The sequence below is a fragment of the Eptatretus burgeri genome, chromosome 8, assembly GCF_056783735.1.
Source record: "Eptatretus burgeri isolate ZD-2024b chromosome 8, Ebu_testis_v1, whole genome shotgun sequence".
NCBI classification, from domain to species: domain Eukaryota; kingdom Metazoa; phylum Chordata; class Myxini; order Myxiniformes; family Myxinidae; genus Eptatretus; species Eptatretus burgeri.
The window spans coordinates 61,983,099-61,997,342 of NC_140968.1; the positions used below are offsets into that span (position 1 = coordinate 61,983,099).

At 42.7% G+C, this 14,244-nt stretch overlaps 1 pseudogene across 1 annotated transcript in view; it reads right to left on the bottom strand.

Moving 5' to 3' along the window:
- Window positions 1-2,679: 2,679 nt before the first annotated feature.
- The window catches only part of LOC147021857 (protein FAM200C-like), a 30,723-nt pseudogene continuing 19,158 nt past the window's right edge, over window positions 2,680-14,244 (bottom strand). Inside the window, exon 2 of the transcript XR_015060969.1 lies at window positions 2,680-4,546. The product of XR_015060969.1 is annotated as a protein FAM200C-like (transcript). The remainder of the gene's footprint in view (window positions 4,547-14,244) is intronic.

Here is a 14,244-nt window from a genome sequence, read left to right on the forward strand (position 1 = left end):
TCTGATTTTGACAAATTTCCCTGACAATATCTGCTGCTCTTCCTTCGCTCCAATTGGTTCTTCTGACCACGTCCTTGTTAAAGTGGACATCTCTCTGGCTGTCATCAGAGAACCACCTCACCGCCGTCGAGTCTGGCATTTCAATCAAGCCGACTGGCAGGGTCTCCGAGCAGCCATCAAACTTACAGACTGGTCTCCTATCACTACTTTCTCAAACATCAACTCATCCTGGGAATTCTTTCAAAGAAACTTGCTCTCCCTCATGCACAGATTTATCCCCTCTCGTGTTCAGTTGTCTTACCCTTCCTCCCGCCCTTGGTTTACTGAAGCTTGTGGTGAGGCAGTTGTCCTGAAACAACTTGCCTTTGCCTCATGGAAAGCAAACCCAACTGAGGGCAATCTCAGTTCTTTCCACAAAGCTCGGAACAAGTGTGTATCTACCCTCAGGAGAGCCAGAAAACAACATCTTTCTCATCTCAAGTCTGAACTCTCAAACCTCTCTCCCTCCTCAAAATCCTGGTGGCGTTTAATCAAATCTGTTTCTGGTGTATGTTCCCCCTCCATCCCCTCCCTTACCTCAAATGGCCGCACTGCTGATTCCACACGTGATAAAGCTGAATGTCTAAACTCGGTGTTTGCAGCTAAATCTTGTGTCCCAAACCCATCACTATCTCTACCCACTTTACCCAGTCGCACCCAACTGTCCCTGGACTCTGTATCCTTTTCTCCTGACAAGGTGGAGAGCTTGCTTTCAAACCTCGAGTCAGATTCTGCAACCGGTCCAGACGGCATCAGCCCACGTGTCCTCAAAGCCTGCTCTTCTGCTCTTGCTCACCCTCTCTCTGTTCTATTCACCCTCTCATTTTCCCAAGGTCATCTGCCATCTGCTTGGAAATCTGCTAACATCACTGCCCTGCATAAAAAAGGTGCAAAAACAGATCCCTGTAACTACAGACCAATCAGCCTTCTCCCAATCATCAGCAAGGTTATGGAATCCATCATTGCTTCAGACATGAAATCCTTCCTCTTCTCCAATGGCTTGATTTCCAATCATCAATTTGGTTTCAGACCAGGTCACTCTACCCTGGATATGCTGCTACTGCTCTCCCATCAATGGATGGAGGTCCTCAATGCCAGACAGGAAATCCGAGCCGTATCCCTGGACATATCACGTGCTTTTGACACAGTCTGGCACCCTGCCCTACTCACCAAACTCTCTTCCCATGGTATTCAAGGCCATCTCCACTCATGGCTCGCAGACTTCCTCTCCTGTCGCAGTCAACGTGTGGCCCTAAATGGAGTTCTTTCATCCCCTCTTCCTGTGCAGGCTGGAGTTCCTCAAGGTAGCGTTCTGGGCCCTGTTCTTTTTCTGGTTTTCATCAATGATCTCTCGGACTCTCTGGAAAATCCTCTATTTCTCTTTGCCGACGACTCCACCCTCTGCCGTACCATCTGTCATCCCTCAGACCGGCAAGCAGCAGCTTCTTCGCTCACTGCAGATCTGGATAAAATCACAAACTGGTCCAACACGTGGAACATGTCTTTCAATCCACACAAATCTCACACTCTCACTATGTCTCTTCGAAAGGACCGTTTACAAAACCCCCCATCCACTTTCTCAACAATCCTCTGGAAGAAGTCTTTTCTTTCAAGCTTCTGGGTCTCACTATCTGCCATGACCTTTCCTGGGAAAGTCACATTTCCAACCTCGCCTCAAAAGCCAGTCGCCGACTGGGAATCCTCCGTCGTGCAAAGTCCTTCCTCGGCCCTCTTGAGCTCCTGACTACTTACAAAGCTTTTGTCCGTAGCCTGATGGAGTACTGCTCTCCCCTCTGGGCTGGTGCTCCTGCCTCCCACCTTTCTCGACTTCACGCTGTCGAAACCAGGGCTTTTAAGATCATTGGCATCTCCCGCAATGAAGCTGAGTCTTTGGGCCTCTCACTCAATCACCGCAGGTTGGTCGGTGGTCTTTCTGTCTTCTACCGACTCCTCTCCAGCCTTGCCCCCCTGCTCTCTCTGCGATTTGTCCCAACCACATTTCCACAGGGCGCTCAAGGTCCGCCAACAACCCCATTCTGGTAAAACTACCAAAATCACGAATCACTGCTCATCTTCACTCTTTCATTCCTCTTTTTCCCGCCTTTGGAATAAACTTCCTCACTCTATTCTTTCCCATTCTTCCCTCCAGGCTTTCAAAACAGCTGTTCACCACCACCTCTTATCTTCCCCCATCCAAATCCTCGATCTTTTCTACCCCCGATAATCCACCCAAGCCCACTTCCTTCAATTCTCCTGCTTTCCTTCCTGAAAGTCCCTGTAATGTCCATCTTCTCCTCGCCATGTTCCCCGTCCCATCCCCATCCCTCTCCCTTCCACAGTTCACCTGTGTCTGTTCCTCAATGTTTTGTCCCTTCCACTCCCACCCCTCTTGTCTCATGCCTCCTTGCTGTGAGTTGTGTGTTAGCTCTCATACGAGCCTCGACCAAGGTATACAAAAAAAAAAAAAAAAAAAAAAAAAAAAAAAAAAAGGCGAGCACCAGTTCATTGTTAATGTTAAGGAGGTCAGATATGTTAGCACAGTGGTTCCCAACCTTTTTTCTGTCGTTTCCCCCTGCACCCAATTCAACCATCCAGATTTCCCCCTTCATGTGTATGAGAGAAAGAACAGTTAAAACACACTGAGACTATTTACTAATTTATTTTTCAAATGCACTAACACAGCTAACATTAAATTGTATTGAATAAGAACACAGCATTTTAGTGTGACTTCTGGCATTGTTTGCCGTTCACGAGTCCTTCAATGTCTGGGGGAGTTATGGAGAGCGCACAGCGAAGATCCGCCTCCACCTCCAACTTGTTGCGTGCCTTTGTTTTGAGGTGTACCAGTGCCGAAAATCCTGTCTCACACAGGTAGGTGGAAGAAAACTGGACCAATATCCGCAGAGCATTGATCGCAAGAAGCGGGTAGGTTCCTCGGACTTGGGTCCAAAACTCTTCCAGTTCCATATTCTGGAAGGCATCCTTCGCTGTAGAGTCGTTTTTCAAGTCAGGAACTCTTCCTGCCACGCTTCTGGCACATCATCAACGTTCCTCTGAAATGGGTCTCTGATAAGCTTGTTCTCATTGCTCTCATTTGTGATCCCCGGGAAGTAATACTTGAATTCTTCCTCCAAGCTTTCGAGGTGTTGTTTGATATCCTCGGCTATTGGATCAGGCAGACCTTCCTCCATATCCTCCACACATTCGTTCAGAGCGAGGAATGAGGAAAAACTTCCACTCCCCGCTCTTTTCTTCCACAGTTCCAGTTTAGCCACGAAAGCTCTGATCTTGTCCGACTTAAAAAGAATGTTGGTCCCTTTGCCCTGCAGTTTCCTGTTGAGCTCGTTCAATGCACTGAAAATATCAGACAAGTAGGACAGCCGCACACGGAAAAACTCACCCTTCAACGCCTCCAGAAGCACAACATTCTCTTGGGCCCGAAGGAAGGCTACCACCTCATCAAACAATTCCAGGACTCGCTGCAACATGTTTCCCTTTGAGAGCCACCTCACCTGAGTATGAAACAGCAGCGATTCGTGGTCGGCTTCCATGCCTTCACAGAGCCGACGGAACAGCCGAGTGTTCAGAGCGGAACCCTTGATAAAGTTGACGACTTTGATGACAGTCTCGAGATGCTGTTTGAAGTTCTTGGGGAGAGTTCTCGAAGCAAGCGCCTCTTTGTGGATCAGACAGTGTGATGATTCCACTGCCGGATTATTTTGCTTGACGAGCGTGACGAACCCCGATCGAGAGCCGAGCATAGCTGGGGCACCATCCGTGCACACCCCAACCAGAGACTCCCAGCTGATGTTGCTGTCTTCGAAAAAGTCATTGATAAGGTCCATCACATCCTGAGCTTTGGTCGTGGTCTGGAGAGGTTTGCAGAAGAGGAATTCTTCTGCAATTCCTTTTTCAGTGGTATAACGAACAAAGACCAACAGCTGGGACAGATTCGCAACATCTGTCGATTCATCGAGTTGAATCGAAAAAAAACTGTGACCCTCGAACCTTCTGAACAACTTGGTTCTTGATGCACTCAGCCATATCATTGATCCGTGACCGAATGGTGTTGTTTGAAAGGGAAATCTGGGTCATCTTGTTGTGGGCAGCCTCACCAAGGACCAACTTCACGCACTGCAGCATACAGGGCTTCACCAATGTTTCACCAATTGTGTGTGGTTTCTTCTCCCTCGCAATCTTGTACGAGACTTCGTATGATGCTTTCACAATAGCGTCCGTTTGCTGACGAAACGTTCCAGTTGAGTCCAGTCTCATCTTCAGATAATTTTGTTTCAGCTTGAAGTATTCACGATCCTTGTTCTGTAGTTCGGGATGGCATCCTTGAAGGTGTTGCTTCATCTGGAATGGCTTCATGCTACCATTCCCAAGGTCTTTGTGCAGATGACACATTGTGGCAGATGTTCCCCATTATTCACAACGAACGTAAAACCGAAGTCTAGATATGCTTCTGAATATATCCGTTTTTTCGACATGATCACTTGCGGACCTGAAAAGAACAAGAGAGATCATATTAAGACATGTAATAGAAAATAAAAAACTAAAAAAGAAGAAAGAAAATAAAACATAAGAATGAAAGCGGGTAAAGTTCAGGAAATGGGTACTTCTGAGAAGAGAAGAACAGAAGGCTATTACTGGAAATTATTTTCTAATTATTTTCTGATAATTTCCAGAATTTTAATTCCAGACTAGAACTTCCCCCTGAAACATCCAAATTTCCCCCCTGGGGGAAATTTCCCCCCGGTTGGGAACCCGTGTGCTAGAATAACACAGCTGTATACATGATAAAACAAAGGGTCCAAAACCAAACCATTTCAGTACTTCAAACAAATATCTATGATAAACATAATCAAATGCCTTTTGTTGATCCGAGAAAACAAGACCAACGCATTCATGATAAATTTGGGAAACCTCATTCACATCGCAAATGACAGAAATGTTGTCGTGGATATTACGACCAGGAACACAATAAGTTTGGTCCACGTTTACAATGTCCTTGCGCCTGGTGTTGGTTTAGTGGTTTGGGTGGCTGGCCTGGGTCCGTAGGGTCTTGAGTTTGAGCCCCTGTCGGCTGTTGAATTAACACCGGGTGGGGTTGACTCAGACCGTCATCCTTCTGAGTTTGGCAAAATGCGTACCAGCTTTCTGGGGTAATAACCATTCAGGGTAACCTGCGTTTGAGTGGTGACCTGTCCAGGACTGTATTCCTTGCTGATGAAACTGCCTTGGCAGCCCTATGTGCCTTATTGGTGTGAAAGGAATCGTATTATTGTTATTATTATATTATAATGTCCTTTAGGAGGGGTGAAAGGCTCAAAGCAATGGCTTTGGAAAAAATATTGTAGTCAGTGCCAAGTAACAAACCAGTGTCCAATGAGCTAGGGATCAGCTTTCTTGGGAAGCAAGGTAAGTACTGCTCTTCTGCAGCTCAGTGGGATGTCGGTCATTCGTTTTGAGACTTCTTGTAGGACTGAAAACAGTTCAGACCCAATGAAGTCCCAAAACATTTCAAAAAACTCTGACTGCAGTCTTTCAAGGCTGGTTGATTTCCTTTTTCCAAGGATCTTGAGATCAATAGAGATTTCCTCAAGTGTGATTGGTTTCTCCAGGCTCGATCTTTGTTCTGGGGTGAGGGTGCAAATACCACCAAACAACTAGGAGACACTATTTACGTCAACCTCCATTGCTTTGTAAAGATGGAGAAATAGAGTTTAGCTTCGGTGCTTAGAATTTAACAAATTAAATCATACATTTTTGAAGGCATGCCTAAATAAGGGGCTGTCCAAAATAGTGACATTAGGTTTCCAAAAATGAGTGGTGACTGGGGAACGGATGTGTGTGGTAGCTGACAGTAATCAGGTGGTGATCTGAGAAGCCAGAAAAATAAATTCCTGCAGTTAGGGAGAGGTTTAAGAAGGGTGAATTGACGTAGAACCAGACAAGCCAAGCTAGGACACCCTGTTATTGGCAGCCTTGCAGCAAGTGAATTTATGTATCCTGGGGTTCTGTTTCTGCCAAATATCATGGAGGCCAAAGTTCCTTGCTATCTCAGCTAGTAATTTAACCAGTCCAAGATGGGGTTCTGCACCATTACAGTCAAGATCGGGTTGCAGGGCGCAGTTAAAATCACCTCCCATTATAATGCACCTTTGTAAGTCGATTTGCCTCATGTAAGATCCAAATCTGGCATAAAACACCTGTTGGTCTGTTATTTGAAGGGGCATAAACATTTAGTCGGGTAAAATTGATATTGTTAGCAGAAAATTCCAAGGAAGGAAAATGTCCTGGAATTATATTTAGAAAAGATAGTTGCGATGGATAAAAATGGAGGTTCACAGAAATGCAACTCCTGCAGTAGAGGAATTTGAATTGCTAAAAAAAAAACCCTGTTCTTTTCATCATACAGCTCCATTCCGCATGAGCTGTTGGAGTAGAATGGATTTCTTGCAAAAACACATCTCAATTTTTTTTTTTTTTGTATTTCAAGGTTTACCACCTAAAGTTTGTGTAGCTGGCTGTATTATGAAGGCGTGTAAATCAGAAGAATGGTCTTTAATGTCAATGTGTCCTTTTCTGAAGGTGTGGTTGAGAAATTTAAGAATTTGAATTGGTGATACATCAGATTCAGTGGTTGGGGGAATTCTTCAATGACATAGGATTCCTCCTTCGACATGGCAGAAGCACTGGCTGGGAAACTTCTGATCGCTGGCTCCTGGGACACTGGAGTAATTGGTGGTGTGCAGGTGTCACCTTGCACTGTTTCTGTAGGAGCATGTTAAGAGGGAGGTTTTAACGAAACCTTGGGTAATGTAGGTGGAGGGGAGATTCTGCAACATGTTCGACAATTTGAGTTTCTTCCTCAGGACTATCATTGTGCTCAGGAATGCTTTCTAAGGCGGCCGGCACAGCGACTATTGGGGATGAAAGTTTTTCATTCAGTAAGTTGGGAAACTGAGATCGAATTTTGATTCTTTTCTCCCCCAGTTGAGTCTTGACTCAACTCGTCATCATTCACACAAAGATTTAAGGCAGTTTGGATTTTAATCTGTTCTGGAGATAGCGCTTGCGAATCCTCCATACTAATCTGAGGGTACGTGTCGGCTTCAGGCAGATAATATACATTGTCATTTACCATTAGCTCATATCGATTACTCATCAATATCTAATCAGTTAACGCTTGAACTGTATCCAATGCCTCAGACTCGAAAACCACCTTCTTCTCCTTATGAGATGAGGGCACATTTTTTTATTGTTTACCAAGTCGAGGCTCGTTTAAGTGCTAATACACAGAAACATATGACAAGGCAGGAAACAAGAGGGATGGGAGATGGAAGCACAAAATAGTGGGGAACAGACAATATGAGATCTGTGGAAGGGAGAGGGATGGGGTGGGTGACATGGCGTAAACAATATGGAACTACAGGGACTTTCAGGAAGGAAAACATGGAATTTGAAGGAGGTGGGTATGGGGTGGATTAGTGTGGCTAGTAAAGATCATGATTTTAGATGGGGAAAGATTTAAGATGGTGGTGAACAGCCTGGAGGACCTGGAGGGAGAAGTGGGATTGAAGAGAGTGTTGGAGTTTGTTCCAGAGGTGGGATAAAGAGGAATGAAAGAGTGAAGGTGAGCAGTGATTCTTGATTTTGGCAGTTTCACCAGAAGGGGATATTTGGTGGATCTTGAGTGCCCTGAAGAAATATAGGGGGAAATTGCCAGACAGAGTAGGGGAGGGGGGCAAGGCCGAAGAGGAGGTGGTGGAAGACAGAAGGACCACCGATCTGCCTCCAGTGAGACAGTGAGAGAACCAAAGGCTCAGCTTCATCGTAGGAGATACCAATGATCCAAAAAGCCTTGGTTTCACATTCCGAGGTGTTTTCCTCTTTCTTACAGACAAAACGAGTGTAAAACCATCCCAAACGAAATTATTATCGGAAGCTTTTGGTGTTGATGGTACATATTCTGAGATAGTAACTACAGTAAGTGCTATAACAGTATCAGGATGAGCAGAAGACACAGCATTGACAAAGGAGGCCATCTGCTTTGCTAAAATCGGGGCAGTTTGGGGACAGAAACGTTTTAAATGACAAAAGTTCACACAGTTAAAGCATTTTAATGTTTCCGTCGATGCATATACTTGATACTCGTGATTTTCAGCACAAAATTTAAATTTTGCGTTATAGTAGAGACAAAATATGGAAAAATTGCCACGTACCCCCAAAAAATTGCAAGAAAACGTTTTGTGGTATTTTTCTTTTCTTTAGGTCTACAGAACAACATATCAAAAGTTGCCAAAAATTGGACCGAAAGAAAGGGTCTCGATAAGAGGTGAGAAAAAGATGGCACCCAATGTTAGAACATGTCTGATATCAACTCATCGCTGGTGAATTGAACACTTTCCAACCACTGTAACCCTTTGAGGTTAATTTTTGGGGGATAATATGACTTTCAGTGAAATAAATCTGTTGTGGACAATAGGAGTACTGATGAATGGGAGTGACCTGAAAGATGGCTTGGAGACGGTTTATAGTACGGTGAAAACACTGTGGTGCACATGATGAATGGAAAAGGTGTGCAGCGCGCATTTCAGGGACACCTTGTTTCTCAGTATCTGATGCACCAGATCGCAACAAAAGTCATTGCAGATGAGCCAGATTTGAGATCCTCATGCAAGAACTTGGCAAACAATATACTATGTTAGATATGAGTGAAATAGATTTGGAAACGTTACTCAAAAGTGATTGTATCAAACGGATTTCCCATACACTGGTTTACAAAAAGTCTGAATTATCTAATAGTTCAAAAACGAGCAAAGTATGGCTAAACTATCTACAAATGTTGGGAGTGGCCTGGGTACTTGTTGAAGCCGATCGCACAGGACCGTTGCAAATACACTTCCACACTATATCTGACTGCTTACCAATATTTGCTGCTGCTGGACATCCCAACTATCTAAAGTTTGCTTATCTTTACCTCCAGAAGATGCAGGCATAATAAACTGAAAAATCTATAGTATTTTCGAAATTCAGAAATGGATTCCATGTGATCCAACGTACCAACTAATACTGGGCTGGCCTTGGATCAAACTTAGTGATTGAACAGACTCTGATACAGTCCCTTAAAAGTACAGGGGGACTGACAAGAGGAAATGGAATGACTGAACATCAACGAACTGTTTGGACAATGTCTTCTCCTGTATCCTATGCTACAACTACGCCATGCAGGAATTCTGTCGAACCGTATACACAACGAGCGGACAGCACAAAGAGGCATCTGCATCACGAATAGACAGGGACAAGATGGACTTCGCCAAGATTGCCACAAAGCTTGAACAGCATCCTCCATTCTCAGAAGAGGTGACCCATCGTAACATCATCACAGGGATGAATGCTGACAAGGATGTCAATGTGCAGGACCTTTTCATTGTTGGCAGAAACACAGTAAAGAAAATGGAAGGACAATCTGTCTTCTCATATTCACACAAATGGAACACTACAGTGAGGAGACAAGCATCAACCTGGGCCATCAAGGTCACCAAGGACCGAACCATTGGTCCAGCACTGTTATTTCAGAGGTTCCTTGAGGTACCTCAGTTGGGAAATCTGTGCCTAGATGAGGTAATGAAATATGAACGTCCCTCGTATCCTCCATCCTTGTTTTAGGCAAAAAATTGTATGCGGAAGCCAGAAAAAGCACAACTGCTGGACGCTCTCCAATGCCATGTTATTTCGTCAGAAGATGCTGCTCTTCAGTCAATTCCAAAGACTGAACACTATGTTCTCGATGGTGGTTCATTTCTACATCGACTGAAATGGACCAAAGGCAGCACCTCCAGCTCAATTGCTGACACCTACGCGTTTTTCATGTCAGACCAGTGTGGCAATGCCACCATTGTCTTTGATGGATATGATGGAGGACCAGGTACAAAAGACAATACGCATCTGCGACGAAGTCGAACTCTGGTTTTGAATAAGGTCAACATATCGGATAAAACAACATTCGTTTGAAGAAAGGAAGATTTCCTCTCAAATTATATGAACAAACAGGCCCTCATGCACTTGATCTCTGAATGCTTGTGACAGAAAGGCTGTCATATCATCCAAGCTGAAGGAGATGCAGATTTGGACATAGTGAAAGCATCCGTTGCAATTCCATCCCACAATTCAACAACCCTGATAGGGGAAGACACAGATCTGCTGGCATTGCTGCTGTATCATGCAACGATGAAAGACTGCAAGGACCTGTACTTTCGGTCAGACAAGGGGATACCAAATGTTAATAACACCAAAGTTCTGAAACGGTTGCTTGGTGACGATGTCTGATCTGATCTATTGTTTGCCCTTACCTTCTCCAGATGCGACACTATTTTGACAATCTTTGGTGTGGGGAAGAAATCTGTTTTCCAAAAAGTCATCAAGGGTGAATCTTTCTTATGTGCCTGTTCGCAGGTCTTTTGTGCACCAATGGTAGATCAATTTACTGTCCAAGTCACTGGTTGCAAGGGGATGGTGTCCTTGTTTAATGGGACCCAATCTGACTCTTTGGCATCATGATGCCACAAGTTCCTTTGCAAGAAAGTGTCCGCAGCAAAGACCTTCATGACACCCGAAAGACTGCCTTCAACAACCTTGGCCACAAATCTTCACTCTCGGCAGACGTACCTACAAGTCATGGTTTGGATGGGCAAGAAAGAAGCCATGGACCCTACCAAATGGAGCTGGGACATGCAAGGGTCAAACTTATTTCACTCATGATGTATAATAGCCCTGCGTCAGACATTCTGCTCAAAATGACCAACTGTAACTGCACTGCAGGATTCAGCATACTGAAATGTATCTGCAAAAAAAACCATGGCCTTGAATGCACCAGAGCTTGCGGACCTTGCCAAGAAGGCAACTGTGGTAATGTGGCAACTGAGCCAGTTTCAGTTGATGAAAATGAAGACTAAATATTTGGGGAAGGTACATTGGAACATATGCTCCACAGATCTAAATTATTTCTCTCGGGTAGACTGTGTAACTCTTTCGGTATTTCAGAGTATTTTAGTCAGTTTTTATTTTTCTGTCAATCATACATTTAGGTATTTTTACTAATGCCATATTTAGCCCCTTTCTGGTCGTCAATGTTTTGGAAATTTTTAATATGTTGTGTCCGCAGCAAAGGTTCTCTAGACCTAATAGTTTCTGTCGAACAAATAAAACAAAAAAAAAGCCATCAAACGTTTTCTCACAATTTTTTGGGGTCATGTAGCATATTGATCCTACTATTAAGTGCATTGTCCACGTTGGATGTAGGAAACACAATGTACACCTTCCACTGGAAGAACAGGATATGCTCGCTACGACAGCCCAGAGGTAACATTGTGATCTGTGACACTACTGCACCAAACCAAAAATATGTATTTGCTTTTTTCTCCGAAACTACACACACAATTCCGATGAAACTTGACCCCCACCTTCATCACCGATGATGTACCAAAGATTTTTCACGACATTCAAACAATCTGTGTCTAAGGAGGTCAATGGGGGGGGGTTGCCCCCCAAAACTACACACACAATTTTGATGAAATTTGACCACTACCTTCATCACTTGTGATGTGCCAAAGTTTGTTCACAACATTTACAAAAACACCGGGGTCTCAGGGAAAATATGTATCTGCTTTCTCCTCAGAAACTGCACACAGAATTCTGATGAAACTTGACCATCACCTTCATCACCTGTGATGTACCAAAGTTTGTTCATGCAATTTAAAAATTCTAGGTCGAAGGAGATTTATGGGAGGGAGGGAGTTTTCCACTCAAAATAGGTATTTGTTGTAACATCGGTTCATTGGTACATTTTGCTGATTCTGTCCCACGTTGACTTCCTCCTCAGTATCATTATTCTACCAGGTGAGCGCCCAGGGGTATTGCCCCTATTTTTTCAGTTCACAGGATACAGACAGTGCTGCCTTTTCATACCAAACATTTTAGTCTCCAAGGCTACATTCTCCAGAGGGCATTTCAATTCCAATGATGAACAAAGTGTCAACCACATATACAGCTTATGTTAGAACCACAATTTTATTGTAGAAAGAAAAATTGATTTTTATGCAAGAACTCTTTGGTATTGACTTCATGTAGTCTGCTCACAATGTGTGCTTATATAAGACATAGCTGCATTAACAACACATGCTCGGTTTAATGCAATTTTTTTGTGAAAGTGTAAAAGCTCGTAATGAATCAGATACACACATTGCAAATAAGACAAGTAACCTGAGGGATGTATGTTTACTTTGACATAGATTTCAGGGACCGTGGTAAACAACTGACAAAATAAACACAGTGGATTGGGATCATAACATCATGCAGAATTGAGATGTTCAGATGAGAACAGAAAGGCAAAAATTTGTTTTCATATAACTGTACAAATTATTCAATTGAAACAATGTCACCTAAATTTGCCGTTTCCCCAATTTCAATGTCCAGTACCACTGTTTTACAACATTACAGAAACATCTATCACTACAGACATATTTACTGTGTGATGTCATCATATGATTTGTTTTTCCAATCTCAGCTTATTTTGCCAATGTGCAAACCTCCACAACCAGCAGAAATAATTTAAAAAAATGTTTGTATTTATCAGTTTGCAATATCAAGGAAAATAAATATCCCTTTATCTTTGATAAACTACTCAAAGAAGAATTCAATATGAAATTAATCTTACACCTTATAAAAGTTTAATTCAATCACCTTAATTTTAAAACTGCTGGTCACCTCATTCTACAATGAATGGGTGTACCTCTCCGACTTGTAAATCAATATAAAAGCATTCATTCATTAATCAAAAGTCGATAACATATTAAAAAAAAAACCTCAACATGGTGAATAATTACCTCGAATAATTGTATTTCATCTTGACCTGGAAAAATAAATCTCTTACCAGCTGTTCTCTGGCCATCAGAGTACCTCGAATAAGTCCCTTGAAATTGGGGCGTTCAGAGAGCTCTGCACACCTGCTGTTCCCACAGAGAAAAGTCCTTCAGAGAGCTACGTTCGATTCTAACGACCTTTAGAAGTGTTTTTCCCCCTTTAATACGTACTGTAACCTCTCCTTATGTTGCAGCGAAACCTATTCACCAGACAATTCCAAAAGATTGGCTGGATACCCCACAGAGAGATGTTTCAACTTTGTAGTGACTGTAGGAAGCTACAAACTCACCGTGCATTCATTCTTACACAGTGGGGATTAACTAGAGCTGAACTTGAGCTTGCATTCCTTGGATTGCAATGCAATCAGTCCTACTGTGGATGTAATTCAGCACCCTGGGGCAAATACAGTTGAAAATTGTGTTTTGGTTTTTCTCAAACAGTGGACAAATGAAATACCTCTACAGTGGACAGAAAACTGAAAGTTTCAATTTTCTGTCCTTTTAATAATCGAATTCTCCAAAGGCAAAATTACTGCTTTATCACAGCAGAGCAAGAATTGAGAGACAAAGCATATAGAGGCAGTCGTTCAAGGATGATCTCATTTTTTTTCCCTTTCATGCAACAATAAATGGAGAAGTTTTCATATTTAGTAATTTTCCCTCACCCATACATGGAAGAAGGAAATGGTGTGCATAAGTTTGCAAAAATATTGTGTTAAATGTGAATATAAAAAAAAACATTAATTTTGTATTAAATAGGAAAGTGGAATGGAAGGGGAAACAGTCTTGAGCAAAATATACATTTCCTACAAGTCCATCAATTCATGCTTTACAGTACTTTTCATTTATAAGTAAAATCTCAGTGCTTGACAAAAGAAAGAAAAGAAAACAAACATAAAAGATAAGGATGAAAGAAATTTAAACATGAGAGATTTTAAAAAAAAAGATTTGAAAACTGAAATTACTATGACCATTCAATTTCAAAAAGCAGAGAGTACCATGGTTGAGGACCGCAGCTGTGAAGAAAGCTCAATCACCAAAAAATATCATTCTTGCAGTGTCAGGTTTGATTATGTGAGAAATGTAGGCAGGAACCAAAACTTTGTTTTGCCTTTATTGGTCATCAGTAGTATTTGAAAATCTAGTTGTTGGTGTACTGCGTGACAGCAAAGTGTCACAAGCGTGGGAGTTACGTGAATAAAGTTATGAACTTCAACTATGTAATCTCGGCTGACATATCCTGAATACGTTGTCGGATGTTGAGAGAAAAGGTAGG